The sequence below is a fragment of the Paroedura picta genome, chromosome 10, assembly GCF_049243985.1.
Source record: "Paroedura picta isolate Pp20150507F chromosome 10, Ppicta_v3.0, whole genome shotgun sequence".
Taxonomy (NCBI): Eukaryota; Metazoa; Chordata; class Lepidosauria; order Squamata; family Gekkonidae; genus Paroedura; species Paroedura picta.
The window spans coordinates 67,778,705-67,796,498 of record NC_135378.1 but is presented as its reverse complement, the minus strand read 5'-3'; the positions used below and the strand labels follow the sequence as shown (position 1 = coordinate 67,796,498).

At 43.2% G+C, this 17,794-nt stretch overlaps 1 protein-coding gene and 1 long non-coding RNA gene across 3 annotated transcripts in view; one reads left to right on the top strand and one right to left on the bottom strand.

Annotated features, from left to right (window-relative positions):
* RPL34 (ribosomal protein L34) overlaps positions 1–17,794 on the top strand; it is a 305,621-nt gene that overhangs the window by 209,093 nt on the left and 78,734 nt on the right. The gene's annotated exons all lie outside the window — the stretch shown is intronic.
* The window catches only part of LOC143819239 (uncharacterized), a 62,464-nt gene that overhangs the window by 26,121 nt on the left and 18,549 nt on the right, over positions 1–17,794 (bottom strand). Inside the window, exon 3 of one of the 2 annotated variants that reach the window (XR_013224878.1) lies at positions 6,850–7,103. The exons of the other annotated variant lie outside the window; for it this stretch is intronic. This is a non-coding gene — a long non-coding RNA (uncharacterized LOC143819239). Of the gene's footprint in view, positions 1–6,849; positions 7,104–17,794 lie in introns of those variants that run through there. 2 annotated transcript variants of the gene reach the window in all.

The window sequence follows — 17,794 nt, the reverse complement described above, 5'->3', positions numbered from 1 at the left end:
TCCTCATCTAGATACACAGTAATTAGGTGTAATACCAAACCAAATATTAAATATGTACCCAAGTGGAAAGAACATCTTTGTTAGTTTTGGAGGAAGGTCACACTTATATGAGAGACATCTTTACATGCAGCAGAGCTTTAAAAACAGCATCTTTAGAACTCATAATTGGTTTCCAACATGATAGTTGAAAGGGGGAAATTTAGTTGGGCTATGTGCCCATGCTTTACAGCACCATCTTAACCAGCTATTCACTCTCAGTGCACTGAACCCAATGGGTTCAAAGGCTGTAACTCTGCTTAGGGTGGCTCTGTAAAGCAGCGGTCCCCAACCCCCGGTCTGGAGACCGGTACCGGTCCATGGATCAGTTGGTACCGGGCCGCAGCTCCTCCTCGTCCTCCTCCCCGGCTGCTGCCTCAGGAGCTGTCCTGCCACTCTGCCGCCGGGTCACCTTTGGTGCTCTCCAGTGGCCACCATGGCTGGGGCTCCCCCTTGGTGTGGCACTGCGCAGCAGCTGCTGGCAGCGCCCCCCAGTAGGTGCTGGGAAGTCAGGGGCGCCAGTGGGAAAGCAAGTGGAGCAGGGGCTCAGGCAGCAGCGATGTCCCTCAGCAAAAGACTACCTCCCCCCCCCCCGGGCCTCAGTAAAATTGTCAAGCGTTGACCGATCCCTGGTGATAAAAAGGTTGGGGACCACTGCTGTAAAGCATGGGCCCTTTGAATCCCAACCTTCTGGAGGAGATATTCTTTAATGCAAACATCCTCTTCCCCAAAACTAAACTGTCAAATTCTGTAGCAAGTTAAAGGCAATCTGACAGAAAAGGGAAACATCAGGAAATTCACAGGGCCAAAAAACATCCCCCCATTTTAATCCATGATCATCTCTACCACATCTCTCTAAGTCTGACTGGTTTTAATGAGCCAGTCTCCCAGCTCTGGGAGATTTGTGTTTGCCTCGGGGTCTATGTCATGAGGACAGGCTACTCCTGAATCTTCTCCGAATTAGCACAACCCATTTTCACATGCCATGGGGGGTGGGGAGGAGTTGCTGCTGTGGTCTCATTCCTTTGTGTCATAGACATATCATACAAGCCCCTTTTGTGGCTTGAGGGAGTTTTCCCATGACCACAATTTAATTTCTTATAAATCTCCCCCATGAAACCATGTTTTCCTGTATGGAATGAAAACAAACCGAGATGTTCTCAGCTCATAAGCAGCCCAATCTTTTGTCAGAACTACAAATTTGAAGTCCAATGGCACCATAAAACCAACAAATTTTTATTCAAGGTATGAGCCTTCATGTGCATTCACATTTCCTCAGATACAATATCATTAAATGGAAATAATCAGTTCATGCTTATAGGCAAGTATGAGAGTAAATTAACACAGCTTAATGGAAATGATTAACAGATACCAGAGACTTTCAAAGAAAGAATCAGAAGTCAATCCAAGTTGAGTCAACAACCCATTTAAAGATAAAGTCTCGTGTAACAGCCTAGTGGTGCCAACCCTGGGGAACAAGGCCAGGTTAGGAGAGGGACCCCGGAAGAGTATCATGACATAGGAGCCACCCTCTGAGGCTGTTCAGGGGAACTGATCTCCATAGTGGTGATTCCAGGAGATCTCCAGACCCCACCTGGGGGTTGGCAAGCCTGCCTGAGGGTACCCTCCTTGATACTTTTACAGCAGCTTTTTATCCCATCCTACATTGCATAGTCAGCCTAGCCCCAGTTCTTAACTCCTGCAACTCCTGGAAAGGTTACATAAAGGCACCATGTGCACAGCTCTGCTATATCTTGCTCCTTCAGACTGTGAAATGCATTTAATTGAATTCCATTTTAACTTTGGTCTGAAATTTGAGTGAAAGCAGAGATAACATTCACAGGAAGGCAAAATATTCTTTTAATGCCGGCTTCATTAACTACTGGGCTTCTGAAATGAGGGTCACTTTGCCCACACTGAAGGGAATGCAAACCCTTAATTGCATTTTATTTAAATTATTGCTTTATTTCAAACATGTTATGCTTGTTACCCATTTAATATGGCCATGAGCACAAATTAATTATACCTGGCAGCTTACTGGAGGGAAATTATAGGAATCCATGTTTATGCTGTTTCGGTAATAATGCGTACCTTTAGTTTATACATTTAAATAAATTCCTCCCAAATCACGCATAAATGTTAACAGCATCTATGTTTCCATGCAAATTGGATTACTCTTGGCATATTCATCACAGAGACTTACAAGTGCATCTCCTCAGCATTCAAATATTTCACTTTCTGTCATTTTTACTAGTGAGCATGCCAGAGGACAAAAAAATAAATATTGCTAGATTTTAAGTCTAGACGGAAATCTTGCTTTGTTGTATACAATTTTGTAATATGATTTGTATATTATTTGGGGTATTATTTTGTCCATAGTGCAGACATGTCTATCTAAAATAATATTTTATTGTCACCTTTAGCAACATAAGAGCTACCACTTCTGAAATCTCATACGTCAGTCTAGGCATAATAAAATCAGAGTCCAATAGCACCTTTAAGACCAACAAAGATTTATTCCGGGCGTGAGCTTTCGAGTGCAAGCACTGCTTGCACTCGAAAGCTCAAGCCCGGAATAAATCTTTGTTGGTCTTAAAGGTACTACTGCAGTGGTCCCCAATCCCCAGTCCGGGGACCGGTACCAGTCTGTGGAACAGTCAGTACCGGGCCACGGCTCCTCCTTGTCCTCCTCCCCGGCTGCTGCCTCGGGGGCTGCCCTGCCACTCGGCCGCCAGCTCACCTTTGGTGCTCACCAGCGGCCACCATGGCTGGGGCTCCCCCTCGGTGTGGCACTGCGCAGCTGCTGCTGGCAACGCCCCCCAACGGGCGGCAGGAAGTCAGGGTCGCTGGTGGAAAAGCAAGCGGAGCGGGGGCTCAAGCAGCGGCAGCGACATCCTTGGTAAAAGGCTACCCCCCCCGGGCCTCAGTAAAATTGTCAAGCGTTGACCGGTCTCCGGTGATAAAAAGGTTGGGGACCACTGTACTACTGGACTCTGATTTTATTGTGCTATTTCAGACCAACATTGTTACCCATTTCAGTCTCTCTCTCGGCATTCTGTCTACATGTCTTGAAAATAATATCCAGCCCTTCTGGAGTCTCACCATCAATGTTATATGTAAACCACAGGTCGACCACAGAGACTTCTGGGGTTATGATGTCTCTTAATTGTGTAACTCTTCTGTGCTCTGACTGACACTGGGTGCACCATTACATCTATAAATCTGAAGCAGCAACAGCATTAGTCATCTTAACTGCATATTAAATTAAATTCAGCTGGAAGAGAATGAAAGCAAAGGCATACTTCACACCCAAGACGGTTCATGCATGTCTTCAGAAGTTCATGGAGTGGACAACGATTCTGAACTCACCTCAGTCAGATGTAATGTCTCTAAATTAAGAGTACCGTGTACTTTGTGAAGGGCACATACTTTGCTTGCAAAAGGTCCTAGATTCAATCTCAAGTAGAAAGTATCCAGGTATCATCAGGGTTGCTAAGATGAACCAAATAGACTGATAACAGATGAACTGAAGTAGAGGGACCAGTGGTCTGACTATTGGGAGAGTTCAAATTAGCAAACAGGGAGGCAGCACTAGCTGCTTAAAGAATAAAATAGTTTTATTGGGAAAATAAACAACTTTGTGAATAGGAGAGGCATCCGGAACTCAGGCTGGAAGACCAGCCATTGCTGTACCTCTCACAATGCAGAAGGGGAAGGGTCTTTGGTCACAGCCTGTGGGGAGGGGACTCCCCTGTGCCACAGACCCACACTCTGGGAACCGCACTGCCACACTAACCCAGGAACAGCCCCACCAGATTCGATTCTCCCATCCACTGAGACAGCCTGAAACCATCACACCGCCTGGCACAAGGGCAAGGAACTCTTCTTGGGACAAGGAACTCTGTGGGAGGGAGGCATTCCTCTGGGCTGCTGGAACCATGGGAGAGCCCAGGGGTGGCTAGGTGCAAGGCTCACCACCCCTGATGATAAGCCCCAGGTAGGCCCTTCAATGTGCAAGGAGATAAAAGCAGCTGCTATCCTCCATATCTGTTTCTGATAAGCAACACAGGTCAAGCCAGGCATGGCTACCCACAAGGTCTTTTGTGTGTCAGGTCAACTGGCAGACTCTATGTGAAATCAGGGTCCTCAACAAAGTCTTCTGGCCAGTCACAGGAGGAGGCCACACCTGGACCATCTAGTTAACTATCCTGTATGGCTTCTTCTTGGTAAAAATTAATCTTCTAGCAACTTCCTTCAGTCTTTAATAACTGGCACATCAAACTCCCATTAACAGAGAGTCCTCATGCCTATACTCTCCCACCCAACCAGAATGTAACAGAAGTTATCTCTCTCACCCAAAGCCTTCCATGGACCCCAGATACTCCTAAATGGCCCATTAGTTTAATTATCTGGTTTCAGAATCTGGTTTCCCCATTAACAAAGCTTTGATTCTTTAACATTGCCTTTCTGATCACATCAAGGCTTTGTGTTAGGACAGAGCCAAGCATTTTCTCTTCTCATATTGGGCTACACATTGGCTGATTCTGCACTTACTTTGTTTTTTTCTGTTGTCGATCATGCTGAATTCAGATCGATTTGAATCTGGGTCTTCCTCCTTCCTCCCCTCTCCCAAATTGAAACAGAAACCCTTCTGCACTTGATTGGGGAAGCTCAGATGGGGGAGGGAAGCGGGGGTCATGAAGCTAAACTACCTTTCCTGAACTAGTGTGGTGGGGTGTCTGGTAAAGTACAGCCAGCATTAGTGCTTCTTCTCTATTGACTCCCAAGCCAGTAGCAGCCTCTTAGAGAATGAGGCAAATCTCTGCTGAGAGAAGTGTGGGCTTCTGGAGTGCAGTCACTTTAAAACAGGGAAGGAAGCCTTGCAACTGGGAAAGAGAAAGTATTTGAACTTATGCCCTGGCCAATCAGGGAGGACTGCTTTGCTATGAGGCACAGAGCAGTAAATTAATTTGCAAAAAGAAGAAATCTAGCCTTATACTGGTTGCAGTTTTTCAAATATCGTGGCTTATTATATCTGCTCCTAGATATTGCAGGGGAAAGGTAGGGTCACAAAGGATCAATCATGCCAGTTGCAGAGGGAAATTTTAAAGCACCCAAAATCAAAATGGAAATCGAATTCAGTACAGAGGGGAGGGATTTATTTTGGTTGGGAGTGGATAAAAAGCCCCGTGCAAATTCGACCCTTGTGCAAAACGCAAGCATGCAGGACAGGATGCTTCTGCTTCTGGATTTCTCTTCCTTCTGCTTCTGAACAGGGAAATTCAGAATATTTACCTAAATATAAATATAAATTTATAAAATTTATAAATATAAATATACCTAAATATTCTGAATCCCCCCAATCTTTCCTTTTATTTCTTAAGAACCTGCATGTCTTCAACTTGTGTGTGAGTTTTGATTGTATCCCAATATTTTCCCCCAAATAAATCTCCTTGAGTGTAAGCTTGTCATCATTACTTAAGAAGGGTTCCTCCCAGGGAAAGGGCCCCATAAAAATTGGTAGAAAGATCTTGTGTTACCCAGCCTCTTGCAATATTCATTCCCCTTGAGGAATCCATTTTGGGTAACACTGGCTGGAAATAAAGAAAGGCAGAAGCTAGAAGCCAATACGCCAAGTGTTAAAGTAATCTCACCTTTGGTTGTTTTGGGGCAGGGGAGCTGGGAGGAGAAAGGGAGAAAGGGAATGAGCACGGGGAGTGGGTGGAATGGAAGGAGAAAGTGAGAGTGACCAGAGAAGAGGAGAACAGATGCAGCACAAAATGGACAGAGACTGTGGAAGAGCACATCGAGAATGGGGAACAGGAGCTGGTGGCAGGAAAGAGGTGATGGACAGTAAAGGAGGAGGAGTGGAAAGGCAGCCAGAGGAGCACAGCGGAGGGTCAAAGAGAGTGAGAAAGATGACAGCACAGGGGATAATTGGGGCAAGCTAGAGATCCCTTCTCTTCTGTATGCAATCCCTGCCTTGCAATAAAGCCTTGTGACCCCCAGAGGGCTCACCACCCCCACCTGATCCCTGACTCCTTCCTTAACACCATGTCTGAGGGCCCTGACCCCAAAGGGACAACCCCCCAAGCCTTACAGGAGAAGAGAGAAACCCAATAGTCCAACTATCTAACTGTTCTCTGCAGTTGTTCAGTCTGTTGAGGAGGCAAGCTATGAGGTGTTTGTACTTAAAAGAGGAGGAAGTCTCCAAACGAGCCCATCAAGATGCCTGAGAACTTTCATCAGAACTTTCCTATCCTAACTATGCCCAATACATCTCCTCCTACAGGATATTTTCCATATGCTTTTGAATCATGTCCACTACAGATCTTGCATATTCCAACACTGACTTGGTACAGAACAGCTTTATATGGTGCATCGGAGTCATTTGGAGGCATTCTAAGCAGTGACACCCTTCTAAGCCTATGAAGTCAATGGCTTATGATGGCACTGTGAAGGTCATAACCGGCATCCAGGATCATCAGCTTCCCCCTAACTTTTACATTCAGTTCAGTAGCAGCTGTTAGTAGAAGATGAAAAGCAATGGGGGAAAACCCTCTACCAGATGCAGCATATATTAACAGTGATCTGCGGTCTGCGTATTGGCACTACAGCATCTGAGTCTCTTAGATGTGGCCACTGCACATTTCACTGCCAAGGATCGTTCCTTTTAATTGCCTGCAATCATACAAACTACAAAGGACATCTTTCTCAAGCATTCACCCTCTCGCCAAATGAGCGTTTAAATTTATTCTTAGCACCTGAATGCATAACAAGCAGCAAAATTAAAATTTTAAAATGTGCCACTGGATTTGCATGAATGCAGGGAAAACAGAACAAAACAAACAAATGAAAATAAATGAACTATCAAAGAGGAAGCACTCAAAAGTCCAGGCGTACATGTTGTTTCAAAGCATGCCTCTAAAATGGGATTGATCCTTTGTTCTCAGGGAAGGATTACGTTCTGAAGAGAGGAGGAGGAAAATGTAGCTGTTTCCACCAGCCTTGCATCCTTAACAAATTATTTTTAAAATGCAGCTCTTCTGCGAGACAGTTTTAAGCTGCTGTAGGAAAAAAAAACATGCATTATTAACAGACAGCCATACATAATACACTACTGAGCCATACAAGTGATAATCATTCTGCTAACTCATTCATTATACAGGTTTAAATCTTACAACTTTAAACTTCTTAATTTTTTAAAATTTTAAACTAGATCGGATCCCAGACTGTCACTGAAGACCAGCAGTTCAAAACCAAAAGCTGCAGGCCCGTTACAAATCTACAAGGGCTTAACCTCATTGACTTCAAACCTGAATAACTGGATGAATTGGGAGAATTTGTTTGGCTGCAGCTCAACTCTGGGAAGCCCGTGGTGTTTTGCAGAAAGCAGGTGATTGCTACAGGGAGATCCACACTGCAGGGCAGATCCTGCAGCTGTTAGATGTGGAATTCCCCTGCTAAAGATCACCAGTGTGATCTTGGAAAACGGTTCAGATAAAAAGGATTGCTGAGCCGGCAAAAGAAAGGAATGCAGATAACAGCATTCTCCTTTGGACTGTCCTCACATCTGGTACTCAGGGACAGAATGCCTCTGTGCAAGGAAGATTCATTTAATTTGTCATGGCCTTTCCAAGGACTGGTAAAGGTAAAGGTAAAGGTAAAGGTATCTCCTGTACAAGCACCGGGTCATGTCTGACCCTAGAATTTTCATGGCAGACTCAATACGGGGTGGTTTGCCAGTGCCTTCCCCAGTCATTACCGTTTACCCCCCAGCAAGCTGGGTACTCATTTTACTGACCTTGGAAGGATGGAAGGTGAGTCAACCTTGAGCCGGCTGCTGGAATTGAACTCCCAGCCTCATGGTCAGAGCTTCAGACAGCATGTCTCCTGCCTTACCACTCTACACCACAAGAGGCTCATAAGGACTGGTACAACCTTTGTAATCTAAGTTGCCTCTTCCACTCTTTGTGAGTTGTGGATGCAGATCCTGACACAATGGGGCATAGAGCATGGTGTGGCTACTTCTTTTCAGTTGCCATTTCTCTGCATTGAAGTTTTGAAACCTAAATTTCTAGACTTTCAAAACCCTTCGAAAATACCAATTAATTTGGGCTTCTAAAATACACCCCCAAACATCCAGGCTGCCAAGTGAAGAGCAGTTAATTAGCAGCCGACAACCGACAGCACAAAGCCAGTGGAAGCAAAAGTGGGACTCAGCAAGGGAGCCAGGCCATCCTAATCCATGAAGAGCCTGCTATAATTATTATTTTTAACTCTGGCATTAAACTGGTATAAACATAAAGAAGATATTATTAAACTTTTAATCTCTAGCAAAAGGAACCTCATTTTGCCTAACAGCAAGCAGTGAGCATAGAAATGCTACTTCAATTAACACCACTGTAAATTCTCATTTAACACTTGGTAGGAACACTCCAGACTATTAAAAAAAAAACATAAACCCCAAATGAGATGATGTTCCTTTCAGGACTTTCCATGCTATTATTCTATTAATGCATTGATATCTATTAATCATGTTCTTAGAAAGGCATTGATGAACACTACAAATATGAAAGGCAATCATTTCCCCCCTCCAGGGTATTAGATGCCACGCTTTCCTTCATAGACTGAAATGAAACTTTAGTGAAATCTTGTGTCATTCATATGGAATGACAAGTCTGAAGTAATGTTTATGTCACAGGGCACAAAAAAAGACCTCCATAGCAAAACCTGGATTCCTCATGAAAAGGGTAGAACTAAGACCCAAAGACTGGAGTTCAGAATTGGAGAAGCAAGGAAAAGAATTGACTAGATTCACTGGACATGTCCAGGATGAAGGATCAATCTGGAAAGGAAGATAGAAATCAGTTTGGGTAAATGTAATGCCACAAAGTAGCTCTGTTTCTTGGTATATGATGGGATGGATCCAGTATGCTTAATCTTGCCCAATTCCATTCCTTACTACAGGTGTTACCCTACACAGCTTTTGTCCTGGCATATCGTATGATCCTAGGACAGCCAACCTCCAGGTAGAGCTGGAAATCTCCAAGAATTACAATTGATGTCCAGACTACAGAGATCAGTATCTGGAGACATTGCCTGCTGTGGAGGGTGAACTCTGTGACATTATACTCAGCTGAGGTTGTTCCCTCCCCTAAATTATGCTCTCTCCAGCCCCTCCCAACTGAGAACTGGCAGCCTTACATGATCCCCAGAAAAGCCTTTTGTCAAAGGGAGGGATAATGTTAAATTATTACTGTTGTGGTTATTATGGAAAATCTAAGTTCCTTGTATTGTTTCTACATTCAATGTTAACCGCCCTGAGCCTCGGGAAAGGGTGGCATATAAATAAATAAATAAATAAATAAATAAATAAATAAATAAATAAATAAATAAATAAATAAGTTCTTTTTTCACCAACAGAAAAATAATTGGATCTAATCCAACAGCATTGTTGCTTCATTTCTTAGGGCCATTCCGCATGACTTTAATATAGCACTAGTCTTACATTTTGTTTTCGCCACTAAAACTGCATTCTGCATGACGTTGTGAGCAATCTGCAACACTCCTGCAACATCAGCGCCAAAATCGCTTAGTTGTAGCAATTTTTGGGGAATCGGGAAAAGTGGATTCATCCTCAGAAAATTGCTACACTCTTGCCAACAACCTGCAACACTTGCGAAAAAGACATGTGCATTCTCAATGTAGCAGTTGCCACAAAGTCCCTCCCCCTGGCTCTCTCCTCCGAACTTCTGGTGAAGCGATCACCATTTTTTCCCCTTGTAGCAGGGAAAGCATCGAACCAACAAGGCTTCATTCACCCAGAGAGGCTTCTCCGGCTACAGTCCCTCCACAGAAGTGCTTTAAAGCTCCCCTAAGTCCCCAAGCCCAACACAGCCCCCTGTTCTCCAGTTCCCTTTAATTTCGGCCAAAAATCGCGCCTGTGCGGGGGGAGGATTTTTTTCCACTTCGGGGAGCGTGGTAACGATGAATTGCCAGCTCACAAGCGAGCTAGATGGGTCTCTCCACTGCAACTAATCAACACATATTCATTGCAACATGTGTGTGTTTTTTTAAAACTGTGCTTAAAGGGCAAAGGGCTTTTCGGGAGCATGATAACAACTGCCCATTGGCTGTTCCGCTTGATTGACGGCCAGGGGCGGGAACAAGCATAGAAAACAATCGCTTCCTTTCTAGTGATTCCTGTGAGACCGGAAACCTGTGGGGAACAAATGAAACGCTACTGGATTCCACTACAAATGAAGGTATGTGGAACGCCGAGATTCCACTATTTAAAATAGCATTTCCGCTTTGTGAAAGCAATTGGCAACATTGGTCCTTGTGCAGAATGGCCCCCAGTTCTGTCTTCAATAGCCATCATGGTCATGAGCTGTGAGCAATAAATGCCTCAGTTCCTTTCCTGTGTTAATCAGGTTTTCTTAAACCAAAGGTCTTAAACCAAAGGTTTTCTTAAACCAAAATGATGCCTTAATTATAACACAAAGGCTGCTTCAAGTATTACAGCATTTCTCCTGTAGTTCACTACTTTTGGTAATGTTGACAGGCATGTCTCAAACCTCCGGTTAATCACAGCTCCCAGGAGTATGTTTATCTCATATTTGCAGTCACGCAACTGATCTTGCAGTGGTTACATAAAACACATCATTGAACTTTGGTGGAAAAGAAAACAGGAACATCTCTTTAATACCAATATACAAAGTGTCTTCAAATTAGGCACGATTCTAGCATCCCATAAATAAAAGAGGAACTCCAGTTCCCTGCCAGCTTTTGATCAAGTCATGGCCTTATTTTGGAAGAAGTGTGCCCACGTTTTGTAACTTGGGAGTACTCTAGGGCAGGGGTAGTCAACCTGTGGTCCTCCAGATGTTCATGGACTACCACAGGTTGACTACTCCATATGTTCATGGAGGACCACAGGTTGACTACCCCTGCTCTAGGGGAATGTAATGGTAAGAACTCTGCTATCAAATGGAACAGGTATGCAATACATTAAGCTGTTAAAATCTGAAATCGCTTCTTTCACAAAAAGACATTAGTTTTGATACTTATTATAGGGACTTATGACTATTTATGACTGTTAACTTTCCCAGAATCAAACTTGGTCTAGCCGAACAGGTTGGATCAATATATGTAAATATGTAACATTGATTCTCACTATTCTCTAAAGATGAAGTAATAGTGATTTTATCCCCCTTGTCTTCTTAGCTGATAATTACCAAGCTATCTCCTCAAGTCTTTGTCTTTGGCACCTGCTCTTTCCTTATGATACTAAACCTAACTTGTGTCTACGCTGTACCTTTCCTTTATCATTATACCTCTAGTTTGTCAGCTCCTGGATCCTGGCCATCAAATGCCAGGATCTGACTTGGATGAATTATATTGCCTTGGCCTCATATAGGGAAGGGAAGGAGCTTGAGCACCTCCTATTCCACTTCCTCTCACCTATCCTACCAGCAGTGAAGAGACCCAGAGTTGGTGTGCCCTCCTCAGCCTTCTCCCTCAGAACTTTTAAAGGTCTGAGTCCAATGGCTTATCTCTACCAGGAAGCCCCATGGTGATGCAGCCAGACTTTCAAAGGTACAAAAAACAGCCTCTCAGTAATCTTTTTCTTACCACTCCCTTTTCCCTGAGGCTGGAGGTGATTTGTTGTTGTTGTTAGATGCAAAGTGGTGTCCGACCCATTGCGACCCCATGGACAATAATCCTCCAGGTGATTGTGAGGTGGCTTTTGTTAAAAGGACAGTTGTCGCTATTCAGATAGCCAGTGGGCAAAGCTTGAAGAGGTTTGTCTGTGGCCTTACTAAGCTTGCTGGACACCAAGTCTGGCACTGTTGGGAAGCAGAGAGAGTGGGCCTGGCATCATCACCATGGTCCCTCCCCCCACTACCCTTATGGTGAAAATGTATGGGAGACACACAAAGGAGTTCCCCATTTTTTTAGAATGGAAAGTGGCTGTAGGACAGTGGTTCTCAACCTTCCTAATTATTTTATGGTAAAAAGGTAAAGAAATCCCCTGTGCAAGCACTGGGTCATGTCTGACCCTTGGGGTGATGCCTTCTAGCGTTTTCATGGCAGACTCAACACGGGGTGGTTTCCCAGTGCCTTCCCCAGTCATTACTGTTTACCCCCCAGCAAGCTGGGTACTCATTTTACCGACCTCAGAAGGATGGAAGGCTGAGTCAACCTTGAGCCGGCTGCTGGGATCGAACTCCCAGCCTCATGGGCAGAACTTTCAGACTACATGTCTGCTGCCTTACCACTCTGCACCACAAGAGGCTCTTAATTTATGATATGCATACCATAATAGGCAAAAACTGGTTTTATCACCTTCCTTTAATAAGATGCATTACTTTACTCTCCAAAGTATCATTCATTCATTCATTCATTCATTCATCTATTTATTTATTGCATTTGTATATCACTCTCCCCTGCACCCTCTTGGATCAGCTCATTTACTGTGCAATTCTAATCATGTTTATGCTGAAGAAAGTCCCTTTAAACTCACTAGGTAGTAAGTGTACTTAGGACTGCAGTCCTAATTACTATTTTTTAGTCTGTTTAAAAATATTCCCTGTTGACTCTGATTTAGACCTTTTTTACTTAAAACAAAGACACCCTCGTTGTGATAGTTTAATTTTGTACAATGCCACTATTATTATTTGTTTAACAATTATGTAAGATTTATCGCATGGTTTCGTATAGTTTAGTGCATAGCCTGGTGTTATTATTTTAGCAATGATATTAAATCAGGTCTCTTCCCTCCCTTCTGCTGTTTGTTCTTCTCTTTAATTTTATTCATACCAGCTACTTTGAAGTTAATTAGACTGTTGGGATATGTAAAAGAGAACCCTTTATTGATTCACTTCTAATGCCTTATCTTTGGAATCTATTTCCTGCATGTAAAATTATTGACTGAGTCACACTTACTAACATGTTGGGATAGGTATAAAAATGTTGAGCAGGGCTTTGTGCTTCATCACATCAACACCAATGGCGTTATGGATCGCATTTTGATTTGGTAGTAACCTTTTTGAGTCCATCAGCACCTTTGGAATTCTGAGAAAGGTAGTGGGCACAACCACAAAATGGCTGCCAAAGGAAGCAGACCCCCCACACACACACATACAACACACACACAGAGGATACAGAGGCTACCCAAGTTCAGTGGAGAAGAAAAATAATTAAACAAAATGCTGAGAAGAGAAGTGAATGAGAGAATAAAACCAACAATACTGGCTGCCCAAAAGACATTATGTAAATCTACATACAAAATCACATCTCCATTGGCCAATCAGAAGGCCTGCTGGGCAAGACACCACCCACCTGGCCTCATCCACTTTCTGAAAACTCTTGGAGGCTGCCAGGACAGGTGTTGATGGGGACTGTGCCAATGCCTGATCTAGAATATAAGAATCTGTTAAATTTAATTTCTATCAGCCCCATTTTAAACCTGGATGGTCTGGCATTATGCAACAATATATGGTTATGCAAGCATGATCCTGCGTTGAGCAGGGGGTTGGGACTAGATGGCCTGTATGGCCCCATCCAACTTTATGATTTTATGATTCTATGATTCTAATATACTTCTGCACTCAACTGGGTACCAAAGCTGTGCAGCAATACACCACTTAGCCACAGGACTCAGACAGTACACCGATTGCAAATTAACTCCCTCACTTTCTTTTAAATATACATGTGAAAGTCAAACACCGTCATATGTTCGACTAGCATGTATATGCTAAAGAAAGCAATCTAGTATAAAGTGGAGGAAAATCAGTGGATCAAAGTATCCTGACAAATCTGTATCCGCACATTATTGACTATCATTGCACGATGGCATTTATTTATTACTAGACTAGATTAACCAGTGTGGATCAGCTAGTCCAGTTGCACATGATTGGTCTAGTGCCAGAATACTGCAATATCCAACTAAGTGTGGATGCAGCTCATTGGTGCTGTTCAATAAATACTTGGGATTGTTTTATTCTGGTAGCCCTATCCACTCTTTACAATATTGGTGATATATGTGTGTGTGTGAGGGGAGATTGTTCCTCTTGACATGCAAACCATTTTGTATTATTATGGTATGCAAATTTTCCAGCTTTGGGTAATCACAAAACCAGGGGGCTTTTTGCACGGCTTCAAAATAGCACAATGGTTGCTAATTGAAAACGCTACTGATTTGGAATAACGCACGACGTCGTAGACAATCTGCAACACTCCTGAAACCGATCAGCAAAAAGCGCTTCGTTGTAGCGCTTTCAGGGGAATCCCAAAAAGTGGATTCACCCTCCGGAAAGCGCTACACTCTTGCAAACAATCTGCAACACTAGCGATAGACCTGTGCGTTAACATTGTTGCGGTTTCTTCAAAGTCCCTCCTCCTGAGCCTGTCCTCCAAACTTCCGGCGAAGCGATCGCCATTTTTTTTTCTCCAAGCGAGCGGGGATAAACGCACCAGCGAGCCTCTTTCTGTTTAGAGGCTTCCCTGGCTTCAGTCCTTCACCTTTAGTCACTAAGCACAAACCACATAAAAGCTCGTTTGCTGAAATAAAGTCCCTTTATTTTTTACACATAAATTCAGCCGAAAATCGGGCCCGTGGGGGGGGGGGGATTTTTTTTTATCACTCGAGGCAGCGTGGCAACGATCATACGATCAAACGACAGCTCACATTAGGCAGCTGGATGGGTCTCTCCATTGTAACGAATCTACACAGATTCGTTGCAATGGGTCTGTTTTTTTAAAAAAAAACCTTTCTTAAAGGGAAAGGGGCTGTTTGGGAGCATGCTAACGGCTGCCCATTGGCTGCTTGACGGCCAGGGGCGGGACGAGCTTGGCAATAGCGCTTCCTTTCTAGCGATTTCTGCCGAGACCGGAAGCCTGTGGGAAACGCTAAAAAACGCAACTGATTCCACTACAAAGGCAGGTATGCATAACAACGAATTCCACTATTTTAAATGGTGATTTTTCATTCCGCAAACAATTTGCAACAAAGATCCCCGTGCGTAAAGGCCCCAGATTTCCGAGTTTGCATGTATCAAAGCTGGAAAATATACATATTGCCCTAGTCACACAAAATGGCAACCATATTGTCATGAATTATGGGTTAGAAATGCAAACAAGCAAGCAAGCAATTAATAAACTCAGTTTTGTAATTGTAGTATTTGGGTCACTTTACACGGGACATCAAATCATAATGAGATTTGCATGTAACTGCATATTATTAGAACTGGTATAATCTCAGGATGACAACATGTGATGGGGGAATCATATGGTTATGGACTCTCCTAGTTTAGTGGAAGTGGTTATGCAAGCATGTTCTATTGCATTGACTGGAAGATCAGTAATGGGTACAGTTTGTGCTGAATAGTGAAGACGTATGGATGCACTATTTGTAGAATGGGTCAATGGCTTACTGAGATGCCCATACATTTATTCTGCAGTATTTGTATCTCTCATCTTGACAGCGATCATTTGCACTGGAGGGAAACCATGAGTGGTACCTCAAGGAATATTGTTCTCAATCATTAGTCCTCTTGCTGAATAAATTAATTAGAACCTAAAAGAGAGAGAGAGCTAAAAAAAACATGCAACCTCCCCTCTGGCTTCCACCCACAAGTCCCCTGAAGTGTCAACATTTTGGATTTATTTATGAACTTCAAAACTTTAAGTGTGACGTGGTGTGTCTCTGAGCACAAGACAGCTGGCATTTTGCCCAATTCGCCCTCCCTTCTCTTTCTTTCATGTGGGGAGGAGATTACGCTTTTGTTGCTGTTTGTACTCTTTACCTGAAGAGTGACACTTGGGTGGGGGTAGGGAATGTGGCTTCTGTATGCCCAATTTTGGCAGTCTTTCAAACCACATGTAAGTGATGTATCTGTATGTAGCCTTTCTCCCAGGGCTCTTTCCTTGGGGATATGGGGATTAATATATGAAATCAGTGGCCCTTCTATTGCAATGGTCTATATCTATATGTGACTTGAGTCAAAGATACAGAGAATATCCTCTCTATAGGTACTCACAAATTTATATTTCATTGAGAAAAGTGTGCTTTAAAATCAAAGCTTTTTCTGTGAGAAATCTTTGCAGGTATATTAGATAATGGCAGATTTACCTATTTAAAATATATGTACATATTTTACACGTACATATGCATGGGCACATATATATACATACTCCTCTCTGAGCTACATCTTCAGGATTTCAACCAGAGGTCTTCTCCATTTTGGTTACCTGGGATCCCTTTAACAAGTTGCTAAGAAATGGACCTGTGGCCTTACACATGCAAAACATGTGTAGACATGAGTTGTGGCCATTCTTTGGTTGAAGCAAAATATGGTAGAACTCCCTTTTCAGCCCTGCTTGGTGTAGTGGTTAGGAGTGTGGACTTCTAATCTGGTGAGCTGGGTTTGATTCCATGCTCCCACACATGCAGCCAACTGGGTGACCTTGGGCCCACCACAGCACTGATAAAAGTGCTCTGACCAAGCAGTAATATCGGGGCTCTCTCAGCCTCACCCACCTCACAGGGTGTCTGTAGGGGGGAGAGGAAAGGGAAGGCGAATGGAAGCTGTTTTGGGACTCCTTTGGGTAGTGAAAAGTGGCATATTTAGAACCAACTCTTCTTCTTCTATGGCTATCTCAGCTCAGATGAGTGTTATATGGTATTTCTTTTGTATTCTCCACTTCTTTGAATTATGGGCAAAGCCTATGTTTGGGGCTATTCCATTAAAAAAAAAAAAGACAGCTTCTAAATAAGTATCCTGAAGATGTGCCATTCAGTGAGCAAATATCATGTCAATAATCACTAGTTTGAATAACTTAAAGGACACCGTTATAGAGCCAGTGTAGTGTAGTGGTTAAGAGCGACGGTTTATAATCTGGTGAGCTGATTTTGAATCCCCACTCCTCCACATGCAGCCAACTGGGTGACCTTGGGCTCATCACAGCCTTCATAAGTGCTGTTTTGACTGACCAGTCCTGTCAGAGCTCTCTCAGCCTCACCAATTATAAGCCCCTTTGAGACTCCTTCAGGCAATGAAAAGCGGGGCATAAAAACCAACTCCTCTTCTTCTTCATAGTTGTGTGTTTATTTAAACATTTATACTGCATTTTGCTCACACACCGGACTCCAAAAAGCTTCTATGTACGTATGTGCTATTGTCTGACTTATAGAAAGCCCAGCAAGGTGCTTTTGGGGCAAGTGAGAAGCAGAGGTGGCTTACCCATTGCCTTCCTCTGCAGATTCATCCTTGGTGGTCCCCTATCCAAATACCAATCTTGCTTAGTTTCTGAGGTCTGACAAGATCATGCTATGCCACACCATTCTACATGGCCTGCAAAATCTTACCTGTACAATTAAAAAGAAACTCTCATGATTTAAACAGAGATATATAAACAGGCCTATGGGAGGGCGGTATAAAAATCCAAGAAAATAAACAAACAAACAAACAAACAATAAAGATGATTATAAATAATTGATTATAAACAGTGACTTCAATATTCTTAGAATGTTAGGAGTTGGCTGGTCTTTTCAATGCAATCTGCCCTTGTGATTCTGTGTTTGAGTGGAAGGCTACGTTGTTGATTAATTATCTCTGTGACTTCCCTTAAAATAGCAGCAGTCTAGATTTGTCTGTTTCCTAAGGGTACGTCCTATAAGCCTCCGCCAAAGATTCAAGGAATGAATGGGTCAAATAGAGTAGAAAATGTAGTGTGTGTGTGTGTGGGGGGG